Below are 19,625 nucleotides of genomic sequence, written 5' to 3'. Positions count from 1 at the left end.
TAGGTACCCTCTTGAAAATGCGCGCCCACGGGTCTGAAGACATGAAGAATCGCCAAAGAAGTCAGTTACAGTAGGGCGAATACCGTAAAAAAATGTTTGTAACTTTAGGTACCCTCTTGAAAATGCGCGCGCGCGCGCGCACACACACACACACACACATGTACGCGCGCATGTACGCGCGCATGCACGCGCGCACGCACACACACACACGCACCCTTGCTCACTCCCAGCCCAGCGGCGCGGCGAAAAGTCGCGCCACGAGGCTCAGCGGGTCGATTTTGACCACATGCTCACAGAGAAGCTTGCGAATGAAATTCAGAAAAATAGCGTTTCCCCACAAATATTTCTTAGACATCAAAGATTATCCCATTTCGTCTTAAAGCCGGGAAATTAATTTTGAAGTGACGCAAAGAGATGATAATTAGACGGAGTGTATGTCAGGCCAGAATATGCATGATCAAGGATCTATGTGAGGAATTTGCGCTGCACTCGACGGACCCACACCGCGTGGGATTCGACCGAACTCGCCCGATTCATGTCTGCTACATGACGCACCAGCTGCGCCCCGCGACTGAGTTCAGACCGGCCATAGCTCGCTTGAAACGATCGCTTGGGGGCTAAGAGAGGTGAAGTGACTGAATAATGCGGCTGCCAAAAATGGAGGCGCCGAGATTGTGCACTATGCTGTTGCTTTTCATGCTGATAAAATGCGTGACCCGAGCGGGTGGGCACAGAGTCAGCCACGTAACAGAGAATGGCTGCAACGCTGTTGGGATAGAAATTATTTGCGTTCTATGTCATTCTGCCCTTAGTAGACCACACCACCAGACGATCAAGACCCCATTACAAATATCAGCCCACCAGCTAGAGATGCGGCGGCGTGGAGATTGCTAACACCGCGGTGTGCACAAAGAAGACAGATTCAAAGACTCCGACAATCGGTATTCTACAGAGAATAGCATTGGGCGAGGCCAACGCCGTACAAGGAAGGTAAAACTGTCCGGTGATTCTCGCCTCATTCTCGCTTAACAATAGAGTGACATCACTGGTGCCGAAACCTCAATGCGCGTCTGGCGACCAGAGACTGGACGCAATGCTAAGGGGCAATCGGAACATCAAAATATCCGTACTTATAATGAAAAATAACTGTCAAAAGGTACACCTAGCCAAAGAGCCAATTACGTGGAGTTTTGTAGAAAATATATTGACTCAAAATTACGTAAGCTATTCAGTGCATTAGCGAGGACATTAGTCGCATAGCAATTCACTTCTGCTATTGTTTCGATAAAGGCATGTTGCCGAGATATTAACCCAACTATATCTCCATTCGTCTGGGTTTCCTCCAAGAAATAAGGCTATCACCACTGTATTATCTATCAACGTATATTGATGTACTTTTGAAGAAAAAGCGTGCAAATTTTCAAAATTCCGTGGCATAAAAAGTGGAGGCGTACATGATACTCATTTCCGCTAGGGCGATCGGAACATCGGGCTATGTTCGTGCCCCAAACGGACAAAATGTTACTGGCAAACGGATGTGACCAGAAAACCGATTGCGCCGAACTTAACAACTATGATGACGCACGTGACGCACTTCATAACAACTATGATGATGCACGTGACGACCTTCAGCGGCAAGCCGTTCTTCAAGCGCTCTGATCTTACTCGGCCTCGTACCCCGTGGTGCTGCCGCCGCCAGTGATTTGAGTCTCAATTGTCCGCTGCAGCTGAGCAGCGTGGCTGCAGCGTGGCGAGTCCGTCGACTGCTGCAGCACATACCTGTACTGTACCTGTGTCTGTACTTGTCTGCGGAGCCGGCCCGGCTCATTCCGTATCTATCCACGTGCCTGCCGTGTTCGTGACGTACATATCCATGTACCGCAGTGCTCGGTCCATGCCAGTATGCACAACCACCGTTTTCATTACGAGCCTTCCTGCATTCCGTCGTGTTCCTGTCTGCAGGGCCGTCCGTGCTAGGTCTGCACCTGCGCGGGGCCGGCGGTGTTCCGTCCCTTCCTGAAGCATTATGCTTAACGCCAATGTGACATTATAGACAAAGGCGTGTGCAAAACAAAATATGTGTGTGTGAAAATGCTCTTTTTGGCCGAAATGATGTTAACGATTAAATAGATGAATATTTAGGCACATAAATGCGACAGTGCGCTGCAATAATAATATTTACCTGAGCATAGTGTCAAAAGTCACAATAATGTGCACCAAAAAACTGTCATCTGTACGAAGCATCATGAACAGCACGTGCGCCCGTTGGATTTGGCTCATGGCTGGCTGTGTTTGGCGTCGGTCGCCACTTTTTGAGTACTCCGGGGTAACATTTGGGCCTCGTAACAAACGTTGACCTTTCCTGGTTCAATACAGCTCCCCGTGACACTGTGCTACTTAGCCTCACAACAACAAAATTTGCCATCAGCGCTCAGCGTGGGGCAGGCACAGGGCACTGGCCCTCGCGTAGGCACAGAGGCAACGGAAGCTCTCGTGCGCTAGGGGGAGGGGGAAGAGGAGACATCCAATACGTTCGCTTCTTTGCGGTCAGCCCCCATGTGTCGGATGTAAGAGTTTGAGGTAGTTGGGTAGCTCGTTCCCTGTCATGTGCCCTTGTCCCTGAACTCCCGTGCAGATTGGCTTTTGACGGCTTTGCTGAATACAAGCTCGCAAGGCATACGATTATGCTTGCCATTTATTTTCATCTTATCGGTTCCCAGATATACGCACCTGTCAGTAAGCATATACTTGTTACCTTGCTTGTAACAAGGCAGCCCGATGTTCAGGCTGCATATCCCCAGCAGCTTCCGCATGAATGTGTTCCCTTTTCACACATATTATATTTCAGCCGATTGTCAAATAATCTTGCAATTAGCACATCATCATACTTCCAATTAAATTTTACGCATTCGGATCTCTGGTCACGTGCACCCACTCTCAAAAGTTAAGCCATTATTGGTTCGAACGCAATCCGATGTCCCCGTCGCCCATCTAGCCCGATGTCCAAGTCGCCCATGTAATCCAATGCCCCAGTCGCCCATGTAATCCGATGCCCCAGCCGCCCATACAATCCGATGTCCCAGTCGCCATATAGGTCGCTGTCCCGGTCGCCCATGTAATCTGATGTCCCGGTCGCCCATGTAATCTGATGTCCCAGTCGCCCATGTAATCTGATGTCCCGGTCGCCCATGTAATCTGATGTCCCGGTCGCCCATGTAATCTGATGTCCCAGTCGCCCATGTAATCTGATGTCCCAGTCGCCCATGTAATCTGATGTCCCAGTCGCCCATGTAATCTGATGTCCCAGTCGCCCATGTAATCTGATGTCCCGGTCGCCCATGTAATCTGATGTCCCAGTCGCCCATGTAATCTGATGTCCCAGTCGCCCATGTAATCTGATGTCCCAGTCGCCCATGTAATCTGATGTCCCAGTCGCCCATGTAATCTGATGTCCCAGTCGCCCATGTAATCTGATGTCCCGGTCGCCCATGTAATCTGATGTCCCGGTCGCCCGTACAGTTCGATGTCCTGGCCGCACATCTTGTCCGATGTCCCGGCCGCCTATCTCTGCAGCAGTTCGCGCACCAGCGTGTTCAATCTTCGCGCCAATATCAGTGTGGTAGTTGGCCGCATAAGCTTGCAAAGCACATCACAATATTTGACGGAGCCTTCTACGCGATTGGATTGCTGGTCATAAGCACCTGCTGCTAAAAATAGCTCATTATCAATGCGGAAAAAGCTCGCTGTACTGGCCGTCCCATTTTGTATCATCGTCGTGTTTGCGCGTGACATTTTTCATGCCATTGTATTTCAATGGTTAGTGGCATAGGCTTGCAAAGCACACCATCATACTCCCCACTGAATTCTGCGCAGTTGGTTCGTAAGTCATGTGCACCTCACATTAGCAGTTTTCTCACTATCTGTACGAAAATTTCCGATGCTCTTACTGCCCCACAGCTTTACAACTCAATGCTTACCGCGTCGCGCTGAAGTGACGGCACCAGTAACGTCTGGCCTCACGTCTCGGCACCAGTGACGTCAGGCATAACGTTTCGGCACCAGTAACGTCTGGCCTGACGTTTCGGCACTAGTGACGTCAGGCCTAACGTTTCGGCACCAGTGAAGTCTCGCCTCACGTCTCGTCACAAGTGACGCCCAGAGCAGAACGAACGGGCGAAAACCCGACTTATGGCAATGCCCACCCACGACATCTCCTGCGTGGGGCCAGAAAAGACTTTTTAAGGGCAAGGAAAGCCACGAATTTCTAAGTGGATTATTTTTATAAACAACATGTTTCCGGCCCTATCAGACAGATCGAGGCGAAGGAAATAAAAAAACCATTAATTTGTGCTGTACCTAACATTAATGTTTTTAGCCAAACTTTACATAGCTGTAAGCAGCTGAATTGCCCATTTTTAATAAAAGGTTAAACGCACCTCGTTAAGTCGCTGACCTATGGCCGGTCAACGTCAGACCACAGCTGTCAGCGAATGCAATTCCCAGAGAATGGTTCAACGTGATAGGCAACGGCATGATGAATGGATGGATTTCTGGGATTAGAGTTCACGCTAATCAGTGCTTGTTTTGTGAGCCCTAACCCCTACCATCCGTTCGCGCAATTCCAGGTCAACGACATAATTTGGAGGCGAAGGTTTAACGTGTTGCAGTCCGCGGCACGGTCAGTCCTGTCCTCTGACGCCACCTGACCTTTTAGCGTATCGCATATTAGATCGTAGGAATGTGTGTGATAAATTGTATCACATCGTTGCCGGTGTATTGCATCAAGGATACCTACTTGGAGATGATGCACCTCACCCCACTTCACCCTACAAGGCATGTCCGTCATGCATGTACATGCATTGTTGCTGCATACATTGGTTATATATTATTAATCATTACAAAGAATCATTGATAATCGCAGATCATTGCTATGTACAATGAGACATGTGTAGCACATTTGCCACATCATCTGTTGAGAAGGATGTTTCAGATACTGCTTACCTCGTGCCTGAAGAGTTCCTGACGCTGTGCACGGCAGCCAGAAGTCCCCCCCCCCCCCCCGGAGACCTGTCAAGACGGCCAAAAGGGTGCTCTACCATCTTCACAATTTTACGGACGTCTTAAATGATCAATTTGTTTCAATCTCTGCACTGTGCGTAATGATTTGGTAAGCTGCTCAGATGCTTTTGAGTCATGTTGCGAACACAGAAGTCCTGTAACCCACACCTGCAGCGGTTCGCTCAACCCTTCGTTTCGTTGTCCGTTGTCAAAGGGTGCTATATACTCAACAACATGCCTGTGTGGTTTTTGGTTCACAGCACCTGCTGGGCGAGATTCTCCGGGCTACCTCAACCCACCCACCCACGCTTCATCTTTCCTGTGTAACCGGTCTCTAAGGCTCTAGCACGCTACACCAAAGTGAAAATGCTCTTGATATGTTCTTGATATCCCTAATATGCATAGGACTCAAACTATGCAACAACACCGGACCTAATTTTTGTACTACAGACACCAGTGATATGGTTGCCTGCAGGTGTGACTCATCGAGCGCATGCGCTAGTGCCGTTTTTTTACCCAAAAATACTCTGACATTTTACCAAGTGAATAATTGGATAGTACTTGTTTGACACGACTTTCTGCTGAAAGACTACCTGGTGTTACACGACGAGAAACCTATTCTGCACAGCTCAACTTGAAGTGCGCCCTAACATTCCGGTAAACGAATGCGTTCGAATACTGGACTGATCGTGTCTAATTGTATGTTAAAGTGACTGTTCAACATTTGAAAACATTGAGGCAAACCTCAGATACAATGTAAAAGCTCACTTGTAACTACTGATATGCTTTTAAGTGCGTCTGACTGCTCTAAATGATAAAGCTTCACTCATGAGTAAATGAAGTGCAATATAGTGCAAGACAAACAAATACAAGCAAACGAAAACAAATTAAGTGCAGCATTGCATGACGACAACGCGCACACCAAATGCGGGCCACCTACAGGCTAAGAGCTAGCAGATCAAGGGCGTCTGTCACTGCCACCCGGGTGGCACGCTAGCATACGGCCGCACGTGGGGTCTACCAAGTAATCCACGGTATCATTTGCCATACGTGTGGTGTGAAATCTCCCGTGAAACCTCACGACATCTTGCTAGAGCTCTTCTTAGACTCGTGCTGAGTCGATTTCCTCACGCGCCGACCGCGGTATCCCGCCTGGCATGGCCACCTTCACCAGCGCGGGGAACGAATCACCACATCACTTCTAAAACCGGACCTGCCTTCGCTTGAGACAAAGTTGGACAGGTGTGATGAATTTGAGGCCATTCTCAAAGGGAGTGTTCGTCATATGCTCAGGGTTTTGAACTGAAATGGCTTTCTTGAAGACGTTCGGTGCAGTTCACAGTCCCGCCTTTGTTAAAACCAAACTCCTCCAATTTCCAAGCTAGAGCCTGCGGATATGCGTAGATCACCCAGACATCCATGTCGCCACAATAACGCCATTCAAATAATGTCAATCCATTGGTTATGTGGCGATCAAAGCGAAAACAGAAAGTGGTCGAATCGTTCATATCTGGTGTTCGTGGACACAATTTACAAATCAACGGCCGTCAACTGACTTAAATCAATGTTGTGTAGGGTACGGTGATGCAAACAGTGACGTATTGAGGAACGCATGTCCTAAAAAAAGAAATTGTGTTATCTAGAGCATTCTTTTCCACGTAAAAGTGTACCAATGGTTAGAAGTGAGCTATTTTAATCAGATATGTCATATTTGCTCCGATCCCTTCAAATGTAGAGCTTTCACTTTAAGCCGCATATTCGTCGCAAACTCGAAGCTAAATGGTTGCAATATTTTTTGTTGTTCATGTGTTGAAAGCAGGTAAGGCAAGCAATTACTTGGTCCACAGAAGACTTCCTAGCTTCTTCCTGCTCCCCCAAAACAAAAATTCAGCACCTTTTGCATGGTCCGCTGGCAGACAGAGTCATCCGACTCACCCCCCGAATATAAATTTCAATCATGCCCACCAAACTTTCAGATTAAAATGCGAAACAAGTAAGAGGTGTGCGCGACAAACATCTCCAGAGGGCAGAATTTCGCTATCAAACACTTCTGTATTAGCTGCGTCAGGTCTGTCGCAGGGCTCTATATGGCAACCTTGTCTTGCCTTAATAGCCTTGGCAGGTAGCCTGGTGAGTCAGACACTCGAAAGGCTTGAATTTATCGTTGTTGAGCTCCGCCATGAACCAAGAAAGCGGTAAACCGAAAGCTTAAGAGGGCAAAACTGGCGGCAAAAATAAGTTCCATGCTTCAAATTGTCTCCTTCATTCCCTGTAAATTGTTCACGCTTGGGTGCATATCATGTTTGGGCGGCTGGCGAACTAATTCAATTTATGTATGAAATACGTACAAGTTTGCAGTTGGAGCATCTTGCAGAGAAATTGGTTAAAAGTTTAAGCGGTAGATGATACCTCCAAAGAAATCGAAAAGGAAGGAAGAATAAAGCGGTATGACACTGCTACGATACCAAGAAGAACAAAAGTAGCTAAATAAATATAAAGACTGGTGCTTTTCTCGCAAAACTTTGTAATCAGCTGATTTGGCTTAAAATCTGTTAATGTAAGTGCTCAAGTGGTGATATTCATCTTGTAAGTTTAAATTGGAAGGCATTTCTTAAATTTTTCACTCATGCATTTCGAGAGTGATGCAATTTAGTGGTCAAGTTTCCCCGGGAAAAAAAGAAATACGTGGAGTAACATTCTCTACCAGATCTTGCTGGTGTTGACACCGGGCTCTGCTTTCGTGGTGTGATGGTGAGACCAAAAAAAAAGTAGATGCGTGAAAACCTTGCATTTGGCGCACAGCTGCATATTGTGATGCATTCTGCAAACACAAACCAAACTTAATGCGTGCAAGCGGCTGGGGTCGCTCGGGTTCTTGGGCTTGGAGGTACCTGGCGCCCTTGCTCTGTGCATACATATGCATGATTCGGATGTAGGTGAGGCAGGACATAGCCATAGGTGTCCAGGTTCTGCGGAGCCTCGTTTATGTTTGGTGGTTTCAAGTGAGCTCGGTTTTGGATGACATCTGGGAACCTCAGGAAGGGAAATAGGGGTTTGACATACGCGATTAGACCAAGTCAGGCAGAAGTGAAAAATTCACACAAAATACGGAGAAATGGAATGAAAAATTCCTCCTCATAGGGTGTTGCTTTACACCCAAAGTCGGCAAATCTAGGACACTGGTTTCAGCTGGACTGTACCTTCTTCACAAAGGGTCATGGAGAAGGCCTCTTGTGACGGAGGGGGTGAAAAAAGTAACGAGAATCACCAGCACAAACTGTTTGCGAAGTACGGTGGAAAGCCAGATCATCAATCCGGAAATATTTTCGACTTTTTGTAGATTTTCTCTCTGCAATAGCAGTAGCAGCTAGTTCTGTATCCCGCTAGTTTCACACAGTGCCGCCCAGTTAGTGCCACTATGCATGGACGTGGACAACATTTTGTTTACAAGCGCGAAGTGACTTCACCCTGCAAATGCGGGCACGGAAGCAGGAACATTGAAAAATTCCACTTTCTTTATAACCTGCTCGTGGTCCCGAAGATCTACCGCAACTCCGCAGTAAATACATGGTGGTCATGGATGGCTTTCAGTTTTTTTAACCTGTTGCTATTACTGCGGACTACGAATAAAATCTTCCGCCGTGTTTGACTCCCCTATTTGCTCAACTGATTGGTGTTTTTTCACCAGTTATTTCGTTGATGGGGTTGATAAATCGACGTAACACACAGAGGGCCAGATGGCAGATATGAAGGGCGTGTGTTCAGGTGATAAGATGTTCAAATGCACCACCGTCTCGAGCCGGACACACGTTACAAGATAGACAGTCGCTTTGCAGCTGTGTCCGTTCAGCGGAGTGTAAATTGTTTCCATAATAGTGGAGCGTATTAAGAAGATACAGCTATGTGCACTGCAGACATGATAACAATCGTAAATGTGCTCAGTTTGTTTTAATCGTTTTACGATATATTTAGTAATGGAGGTAAAAAAAAAACACACTGTGTACTCACGGCGATAACAGCACAGAGCAGTGCTCGGCGTATATCCGTGCTGGACGAGGCACTGCCTAAGGCGCATGCGCAGCAATGGGAAGCTGCGAGCGGTGGGCGTGGCCGAGAGAGCGGTGGATCGCCCCGTCGTGGACGAGACCCGATGTACCATCGTCCCGTATGGAGCGGTCATCCTGGAGGTCAGGCGAGAGAACGAGTTGTCGTCCAGGTTAGGCACGCCTGGGGTGAACCCAGTAGCCGCGTCCATTTCCGACTGACAGCAAAGTGACCCTATGGACTTTAAGGGAGTGTTCCACATTTGTATGGGGTTTTGGAATGAAATAGCCACCTTGAAGACCATTCGGTGAAGTTCACAGCGCTGTCCTTCTTCAGACCCAAATCCCTTTAGTTTCTGAGTTACAAGCCCGCAAAGATGTGCGGACTATTTCAGGGAGACACTTTCAAGGTCACCCAGGCATCCATGACGCCATAATAACGCCATTCAAATTTTGTCATCCATTGGTGATGCGGAGATCAACGCTAAGTAAAATATAATTGCCGAGCCGCTCATACCCGGCGTTCGCGAGCACGATTGCCAGATATAACAGCGGCCAACTGGCTCTCAAGCAGTGTTATGGGAGGCACGATGACGTAATCAAACAGTAACTCATGGAAGAAGATATTTCCTAAACAGAAACATTGTGTTTTCTACAGCAGTATTTTCCCCTTGACAGTATACCAATAGTTAAAAATGAGCTTGTTTCATCCTATCTCATGCTTGCTGCAAGGGAATGTTCCACATTAAAAGATTTTGAGGTGAGCATCAGGTATGATGAGAAAAGCTTAATTGTAACTATTGGTAAGTGTTCAAGGTTCAAAGTGACGCTAAGTAGCAAAATTTCAAAGTTTGTAAAACTGGGCCCCATTACGTCATTGTTTGATGACGTCATGGAATGGTTTTGTGACGACAACCATACCTGGCAGCATCTGGCACCCAGACTTCAAGAATACGCCAAAACACACAAAAGCTGACGCCAAGCGGCCATTCTCGTCGCGAAGTCTGTGTCGGGTGGGGGTTTAGTGGGTGGGTTATTTGTTGATTTTTTGTCTTGGTGCCGGCCATAAGAAAAGCTTTGGCGGGCTGTTTGACATATGCAACGTCGCGATCGCCAGCTTTTATGTCTGATTGTTAATATCAAGGCACGATATGCTGTGCTGCTGCTGTTGCTCGTATGCTGTTGATGATTTTGTCAATGCTTTATTGTCGACTCATCGCTGCGTGCGGTGCTGTTGTCCGGACATTGATATCATGTGATGTGCACAGTAGTTACTGTGTAACTAGAAACGGGGTGCCATGCGAAAATAAACAAATTTGTAACGTTGTTATGGATTGGTTGCCAAAACATTGCCATTACTGAAATGGTAAAAATGGTAAGGTTGGGCTACCAATATATTTTGTTGCTTAGGATTATTTATGCAATTAGTAGCTAACCTTGATATAAACATTGTGGCGAAATGACACTCTTGCTGTTCATAGTCCTTTGGCATTGTTAAATCAGTTGTTGCCAGTAATTCATAACTTACAAGCTGCTGTCTCAAAGGCTTGACATAGAGTAATCAACCAATGTGGTACATTGTGTAATTGCACGGATCAACAGCTTCATTGTGGCACTACCTCAGTGCCGTACTGCGGCATGACATAATGAACAACCATGTGGTTTTTGTACTGCAATCCATGCTGCTCTCTTAATACATTCCATCATGAAGGAGGCATGACAAGTGCATGTAGTTATGGTTGGATGGGCAAAATGCAAGGAAGTGATAAAGCTGCCAGTGCACACAAGGCCCATGATAAAAAGTATGATAAATTGCTAACCAAGACACCAACAGCAATATTTTTCCACCTTTCTCAGCACCCAGCATCTCATGCAAGTTGCAGTGACTATGATATTGATGACTCACGAGCAGTGCTCACCTGCATACAAAATTTGTGAAGGCAGCACAATGTGCATCAGTGATAAGACGGGTCTATATTTTCAGAATTCTTTAGGGAAAGACAATTTTTCAAAGTCAAATAATGTGAGCCTATGCTGAGCATGTGCATTAGCAAGCTGTGGGCACCAGCCCCTTCTGTCAAAATGAATTGCTGATAAGACACGCAATGAATTAATTACATGCTACAGTACCTCAATAGGCTCATGATGTTGGCAAGATCATAATGAAGTACCAGCTTGCCCTTGTACGCCCCTGCTACATAAGTGCATAAGTGCTACGCTTTTCTTAGTTTGTCAGTTCTTTCAATTTCTTTGCCATGTTCAAACACAAACACAAAGGTAGAGGCAGGTATCAATATATCACATTTTATTGGGAGTCAGTAGACTTAAAGAATACCAAAACAATGTTCTCTCTCAGAGGTATAAACCTTGCACGCACACTCTCCATCACATCAAGATCAGTACAAGCCACTGGCACACACCACCAGTGATAACACACATTTCAAGTCGCCGGTTCACACACTTTTGTCAGATAGGTGTGGTCTTATACTTGCACAGCCCGCGGAACTATCAAATTGCGGGTTTTCTCGCAATTTCCGCACAGATTTTCAGTCATAACACAGCATTTCACCCTGACCTCCCTCCAAAACAAAGTCCCAACGGGAGTCCGTAATGCGGCTCAAGAGGTCTCTTCAAGAGGAAGAAAAAACGCCAGCAGGGTAAACAAGACAGATTGGCCGTCGCGTCTTCTTTTTCACAACTTTCGGGAGAGTGACCGTTTTTTGGGTGCCGTCCTTTTTTACAGACAGTGTCGTTCTTTTCATAGCGTTGACCTGTGGCCTAGAAATAAGGAAAAATGCCCCGTTCGCGACGAGTGCCGCACAACCCGATAGTGCTCACGCTTACGTTTGCGCCGCGCACTCAGCAGCGAAATCTTGCTAACAGCCAATCATCTTCCGCACACTGTATCATACGTGCTGCGTCACGGTTTTTGCGAATGCAGCAGCAGCCATGCTGTTTTGACCATAAGCAGAAAACAGCCTGTAGTATGACTGCGATCTCATGACGTTTCTATGACGTCATTAATACCGAGGCATCTGTGAAATAGGCTCCAAATAAACCTTTTCACTATTTTCTGGGGCATGTAACTCAGGAACAAGATCTCTTTAGGTCTTAAAAACGATATGACCGTGAACTGCATGGAAAGGCCATCAAGGTGGCTTTTTCAGTTCAAAGCGTCATACAAATATGGAACATCCCTTTCAGTATCTTCAAGTATGAAAATTCCCTAGAAAAGGCATAAATGGACGTTTAATGAGTGTTTGAAATGGATGATCAAATGCTTCTTTATCTCAATGGGGACCCGCGTGAGCGAGCCCATTATGATACCAAGGCGCTGCGAAGGGTACACGGAAGGCGGCAGGGGGTCCAACCCGTTTGCGCACCAGGTATGAGTGGTGGGAGGTGGGCGCCGGAAAATGGATAGGCTCGGAGCAAACACGGCGAGACACCGAATTTGTGTGGATTAGTCAAGGACGGGACGCTGCCAGTATTAGTATTTAGTGTAAGGCTCCCAGTTTAATTCACCGGTTGCCCCGGATTCGTTGGTATTCAGTGGAGGCCTCCAGTGTGGCTCACATGTGTGCCTTGACGTCGTGTTTATCGGAGTCCATACGTGCAGATTGAACCATGGGATCTTCAAATAAGTCGTGTTCTTCAGGAGATGGAGTGTACGGAGGCTCCCGCAGCGACATTAGAGAGACACCTCAACAAAAAAAGCGCAGCAGCGGCCGATGGTGTAGACGAACAACAGCGGCAGGGGAACACGCGCACGGACAACAGATCCCCTCACACACGTCGTCATAGGATTATCGCCGAATTCTGGCGCCTGGAAAGCCTAAGCACTCAAAGCCGCCCATGACGTGACAGCTTCAGCTCCTTCACTCCAGCCAGTACTGTTCCTAAAATGATCACTGCCCACGCGTCACTTCGCCATCCTTAGAGGTTTGTGCACAGAAGTGGAAGTCTCATGTCCTCAGGCTTCGCTGCCTTTCTGTTCCAGTGCGAGCTATCATGCTACGGCTATGGCACGCTGCACCGTTCTGTCGTCTGTTCAGCGCTCGCCGTTTATAACGCTGCAGGAACGAACGGTACAACATGCACTGACGTGTATCATTTGCGTCTAGGTGAATGAAGCTCAGTGCCGTCGCTTCGACGCGGCCTTGGTCATATGGTAGTATTCTGCCGGGATTGTGGTCATCTCCGGATAGCCTGCTGTTTGTGTGGTCAGAAGTGGTTAGTTTAGGTCATTTTGACTATTTGCGGCCCGTCTGACCAGACTGTCACCTGTGGTCAGTCTGACCAGACTGCCGCCTGCGGCCAGTATTATCAGACCGCCGGATCTGCAGTCATTCTGACTAGACCGTCGTCGTCTGTGGTCAGCCTGACCAGGCTGTCGGCGTCTGTGGTCAGCCTGACCAGGCTGTCGGCATCTGTGGTCAGCTGAGTCCGGTCTGTTATAGCTGTGCTGAGACGAGGCCAGTTGAGACGAATGTTCTCAGCAATTGTCAGAGTGACTTAACATTTGGCGTGGTCTGCTCAGATGAATGCAGCCAGTTGTGGTTGGTCTGGCTTGACTGTGAGCAGATGCGGTCAAGTTGGCGTAACATACCTTTGCTCATTTTAAAGTTATTTGGATGGGGTCCGAGGACCAAAGCCGGGGAGAAAGGCTCCATCTCTTGACTTCCAAAGTAATATCTAAGTCTGTTTATCAAAAGGAAGTTCGTGTTGGACCATGTCTTGCAATGTGGAGTAACAAGAAGCTATACCCGCTGAGTTTTTGAAACTCGTCTGCTTATTTTCCGAATTTGACATCCCACTCACAAGGCGACATTCTGAATCTGCGTTCGATGGGATTATAGCTGCTTTGACACCCAGTTACAGACGTTGCCTTGCACAGTCGCCGCTCGTGGGGATTTGTGCAGACATTTGGATGGGAATACTGCCAGGGAGAGACATAAAGTTGGGGTTATTGGTGAGCTAAAGCTTTGGATGAGTATAAGGGCCTGAATGTATGGTAAAATGACCGTTATGAGATGAACGTTGTGTCGCTGCATCTCCTCTCACGGCTCAAAAATACTAGTCAGGGCGTTTTCAATATATTTTTGTTAGCGCCAGATGTGTATAGTCGTACTATCCTACCTCCATGCTCGCAAACACTGGTCATCACACGATGAGCCTTCCGAAAATGTGGCGTGCATGCCCGCGCCCCGAAGAGCACAGTCGCTTCGACATGCCTATGAGAGCCACCTGCCGTTGCGAAGCTATGGTGGTTAGTCTATGACACAGCACAGTCTCATTGGCAGGACTTACCCCAGCACCTCGCAATTATATCTCTTTAGGCAACATTCCGGATACACGGCGAAACGGCTGACCGGGACATCGGTGCATGAGCTGTCGGGTTTGGGGACCACCCTGCCGCATCTGAAATACCAAAGACGCGGCATGTCACCCACTCATCGCAAAGATATGCTGTATGAACTCCTTCGATCCATTCCTTCTACACAACATACGGTTTGCATTCCACTTCCATCGTGCCCTTGTGGTGTGAAGCCCCCAAAAATTGTCGTTAGGGTCTACACAAACATTCAAAACTTTTGGACTGCTCTTTGCAAGCACCGTGTAGCTCCGATGCTTAAATGTTGATATTGTTGGTGCCCGGGCTCCCAAATCACAACGGTGCCCATGCGCTCTCATCACTTGCTTGTTTATGCGTTGTGTACGTGAGGCGCAGGCCCAACGACACCGCACGGCACGGCACGGCGCGGGGTGATCTCTGTAGGCGCGGCGTGGCGGACGGACCAGCGAAGGACAGAGCACAGCTGGAATGGCACTGAACTTTCCTGTCCTCTGATCTGTCTATTTACTTTACCTATCGTGCATGTTCTGATCTCCTTCCTCCGCCTCCTCTTCTCTGCTCTCTGTGTGACCTCTATACTCTGACCTCTCCTCTGAATGAAACAATCTGCTCCTGCCCTACCCTGCCGGCTGGCATGCACTATCCTTCCCCTTGCGCTCTCCTTTGTCCTGTTCCGCACTCCCACCGGGTCTCTGTCCTGCTCTGTCCTCCGTTTCGCCTCGTTCTCTGTTTTGAACTGTGTTCATGCTGTGCTCGGTTGTTCCTATCATGCCGGTGCGTGGCAACGCACTGCCGCTGCAGAGGTAGCAGACGACCTCAGAGACAGGCAGACTCTGGTAAAATTTGGCTCAAAATGACCGTTCGTTACAGATTTGTGGCGAGTCTATACAACATTGCAGAGAACCACAACATACTTACGTCTGGTATGTTAAAGAAAGTTCGTCATTCACCATGCGACATCTAAATACCGCGCACTGTCTTAAGTACTTCGTGGCCCCAACTTGCAAGTAGCTCTGGAAGTCTTCAAGGTAGCACTCGTCTTCGTGTCCTGGGCCGGGAATAGATTGTCAGCTCGTGGTTTCATAGTCGCCGTGATGTGCACCGCCTGTGCAGGACAGTGCGAACCCGCTCTCACTGGCATTACCAGTTACCACTCACCAGTAATACAATCAATTACCAATCACCACACAGCACCAATACAATCAGTTACCAATCACCACTCACCAGCAATGCAATCAAGTACCAATCACCACTCACCAGCAATACAATCAATTACCAATCACCACTCACCAGCAATACAATCCATTACCAATCATCACGCAACAACAATGCAACCAATTACCAATCACCACTCGCCAGCAATACAATCAATTGCCAATTACCACTCACCAGTAATACAATCAATTACCAGTCACCACTCAGCACCAATACAATCAATTACCAATCACCATTCACCAGCAAAGCAATTAAGTACCAATCACCACTCACCAGCAATACAATCAATTACCAATCACCAGCAATACCAGCGCGATCGAGGCCGTCAGTCAGCGAGCTGACGGAGCGTAACAAAAATGGAACAAGGGGAAAGGGCGAGTTGGACTGCGCAATACTACGCTCCGGTTTGGTTTCTTATACCACTAACAAAAAAGAAGGATGGAAACGTTAAACAAACTGAAATTGTGTTTAATATTTATCAGCGAAGCCAGGGAGAGGGAATTTCGGACTGATGCTAGATCCTGTTCCAAGTTCTGTGAAAAAGGAAACGACGTACGGGGAACATCACTTGATTGTGAGTTGGAGGTAGCTCGGTGCACTGGGGCTCAAGGGCACTGGTGGTGTTCTGTTCAAACAAATCCAAAGAAGCGCCCGAGGGCACCCACCGAAGTCACTTGCGATGTGGAAATTCACTGACAGTGGAAGGAAGTCACAAAAATGACGCAGCACCATCTTGAAAAGTCACTGGGGAAGATCCTCAGGTGACTTACGTAGATGCATCGGGACGCAAGGGACGGAAAGGCGTTGAACAGCCAAGCATCACACAGCACGCTCAGGCTCGCCAGCTCCAGCGCCCAACAGAATATATTACTTATTATATGCTATTTCATGTGTTACATACAAAAGGCCTCTTCACCATAAACCGTAACTAGTCAAGTTTATTCCGCGCACTTCATGTTTGCAATGGCTTAATCCAAGAAACAAAAGCCTCAGTCTTCCATAGGGGGCGGGGGGGAGGGGGGGGGGGGGGCGAGCAAAGCAAAATCAAGAAGGGGCTGGAGCGCAAGCCAGGGGGAGCCACTCTCCAAGTGGACACAAAAACTGCAATCATTGGTCAACTTTCACAAATTCCCACATTGCTGAAGCATTAACACTGGGTGCCCCTTCTTCAGTCTGCCGTCGGCCGATGCGGCACATGTAATATAATGATAAGGTAGTAATAATAACAATAAGATGCGGTGCATGCGTGTCACAATGTCGGGCTCGCGCTCAGGCGTTTATACGGCATGCGGAGTCGGCACTAAACCAGCAGAGCACCCGTTGGCTCAATAGTGCTTTGAAAACGACGGTGAATTCATCCAGGGCCGTCTCACCTGGGTGGGTAATAGATGACGCTGGATAAACTGATACAGCACGTGCCACACGTGTTGCCGCCTGGCAGCGGGACACTAGCACAATCACAAAAGCCAGAGCTGAGAGGCGGTGCATGATGTGATGGAGCGGTTCCTGTGAAGGATGCAACACAGCGCGACGTGCCAGCAGTTGCACAAAGCGATGAGGCCACTTCGCGGCCCGCGCCAGGTACCAGACTTCGCCAGGCACCGCCAGGTATTTATACATGCACAGAAACGGGCTGATGCAACCATGACCGGTTTCTTTTGCGGAGCTTCAGCGTCCCTTTGCTGTTATGAATTTATGCCTCGAAAGTTTCAGAAAAAGATGGATCCTAAGGTAATAATGCATCTGAAAATTATATCGGTGACCAATCCGATAACCATTGCATTGGCTCCCACATCGGAATACGAATAACTACGTTCTGCCACTGAGTTTTTTGGGAATGCCTGTCTCACATTAATATACCACAGTTCACTCGGACTGCAATGGAGCAAGTTAGAGTGTAATATGTGTGTGGTGGGCCCTGTGTGTGGTGTGAGGGCGATATGTACAAATATTACAAAGCCGTTAGAGTTGTCTTCTCCGCTTGTGTGTCGGGCTGACGCATAGACTTCACGCACCAAACCGGTTAGATCTCTCAATCGACGGAGAGTAAACAGCGCCCATTTTCTGCGCATCGCTGGCAACACTCTCCACATATCTGGAAGTACCACATACCACCGCGGCGTCACTTAAGGCGCAATGACAAACGCTGCATAACCATCATGTTTCCAGCTCTCAACTCCGCACGCCTACACCCGCATTCCTTCACCCGTGCTCCTTATCTCTACCCCTAGCTCAGCTCCCCCGTGACTGCGATCGTGCCGTACGTTGACCTGATCTGGAAACAGTCAACACCAATTCGTTTGTGACTCGTTTGTGATTCGTTTGCTAAAGAAAAGCCACTGCTCGCCGTTTAATGAGCGATTTGCCGCTGCGGAAGAACTGGTTAAACAACGTTGATAACCATCCAATGTCTCTACCGTAAAAATTTGGCGCTTCCAAGGGTGCTCATGGTCAAAGATTTCAAACAAGTTAATTAACAATACAAAAATGCTACCACTCTGGAACCCACTACACAACATGCGTCGTTTCCATTCCTTGGCACCCTTTTGTAATGGAAGTAGATGGGAGAAACTTCACCGAACAGTACTTTATGCCCATGGCAGTCCCCCCGATAAGGCATTACGATTCAGCACACCCCATGGCCACTAATAAAACAGTCATTAATATATCACAACTACGAAGCGCAACTCGTGTATCTTGGGTGCCCAGCCGTGTGAGCATGGTCCTGTCCCTTCTTTGTCCCTTTTCTTCGTAGGAGTAGAAAACCGAAGCACCTTATTAGGTTGACGTCTTGACAAAAAGTAGACTCGCAGTTTGGCGAATGAATTTCGGTCGACTGCTGTAAAGCGATAGCTACATTGGTGACGAGCAAAAAAGTCAACACGTCATAAAGTCAAATCGGCTAAGTGGCAGACTGCAACATGGTGACATGTAGCAAACGCGAGACGCTAAAATAGCGATCTGCTACATGACAAACCGTGAAAAGGCGAAACACTTAAAATGTCAAACCACTAAATGGTGAAATAGACAATCGCAACATGTAAAGAAGATCAATGTCCAAACTTGGTGAGCAACTTAATGGCGAGCTAGTTAATGGTCATGTTAGCACTCGCCTGACAGGGCAGGGACTGTTATCGTCCTTTATAAATGGTGTATCAATCAACCGCACTCGAATCTTGCATGCTCTACTGTAATTTAAAGTAATAGGATCACTTTTAGAATTCCAGCTGCCCAACCGCTGGGATCTTTCTAAAAGGCTGTCACAGTTGCAGCTGCCAGAGTGACAACCGCTTTCTTGCGAAAACAAAAGCTGGTACAAAAAGAGGCTGAGATCTTTGACTTTCGAAAAATCTAAACGGTTCTGCGTAATCTGTAATGCGAAGTGTTTGTCCTTCTCGCCTGCCAAACCTGCAAATTCCCATCAAATGGCGTCACTTTTGTCAGGATCAAAACAAGACGTGGTCAGATCCCACGGCTGTATCACAGATGAGAGGAATGAGATAAAGGTTAGAAACTGGGTGCTGGGACAGCCAGGAAGGTGCCGGTAGTGTAGATCGGGAGGCTGCTAATCGGTCCTCGATCCAATGCTTACGAACTTACAGAAACTCTGAGTAAATGTGAAACAATAGCAGGCTGATTTCCTTTGCGCGTCATCATAGTTGATTCCACGGATGTCGATTCGTATTCTGTTGTGAGGGCCCTGGACCTCCCCCCAATGATGAGTTAGGTACCCCAGTGTTTGCTTGCCCCCAATGTTTTTGGCTGGAATGCTACAAAAAGTGTAGGTAAAAGATGACTATCACACAAAGACTCTTTTTTGGCATTACTGCTTCATGGCGCCGGCATGGAGGATGCAGCGGGGCGATTTGATGTCCGCGACCTCAAAGAAGTTTCTTAAATGATGGCTTACTTTAGATAATGGGATGTCAAACCCTTTTAAATAGAAAATGCTT

At 47.6% G+C, this 19,625-nt stretch overlaps 1 long non-coding RNA gene across 1 annotated transcript; it reads right to left on the bottom strand.

Moving 5' to 3' along the window:
• Nucleotides 1–14,189: 14,189 nt before the first annotated feature.
• LOC119108827 (uncharacterized) lies at nucleotides 14,190–17,243 on the bottom strand. The gene is made up of 3 exons (XR_005095357.1): nucleotides 17,046–17,243; nucleotides 15,376–15,505; nucleotides 14,190–14,522 (listed from the first exon to the last, which is right to left on the bottom strand). It is a non-coding gene; the product is annotated as an uncharacterized LOC119108827 (long non-coding RNA).
• Nucleotides 17,244–19,625: the final 2,382 nt, after the last annotated feature.

This window comes from Pollicipes pollicipes, unplaced genomic scaffold, assembly GCF_011947565.3.
Source record: "Pollicipes pollicipes isolate AB1234 unplaced genomic scaffold, Ppol_2.1 Scaffold_6756;HRSCAF=8007_pilon_pilon_pilon, whole genome shotgun sequence".
Taxonomy (NCBI): Eukaryota; Metazoa; Arthropoda; class Thecostraca; order Pollicipedomorpha; family Pollicipedidae; genus Pollicipes; species Pollicipes pollicipes.
Note: the sequence above shows the minus strand (reverse complement) of the source record. Positions and strands in the feature narration are given on the sequence as shown.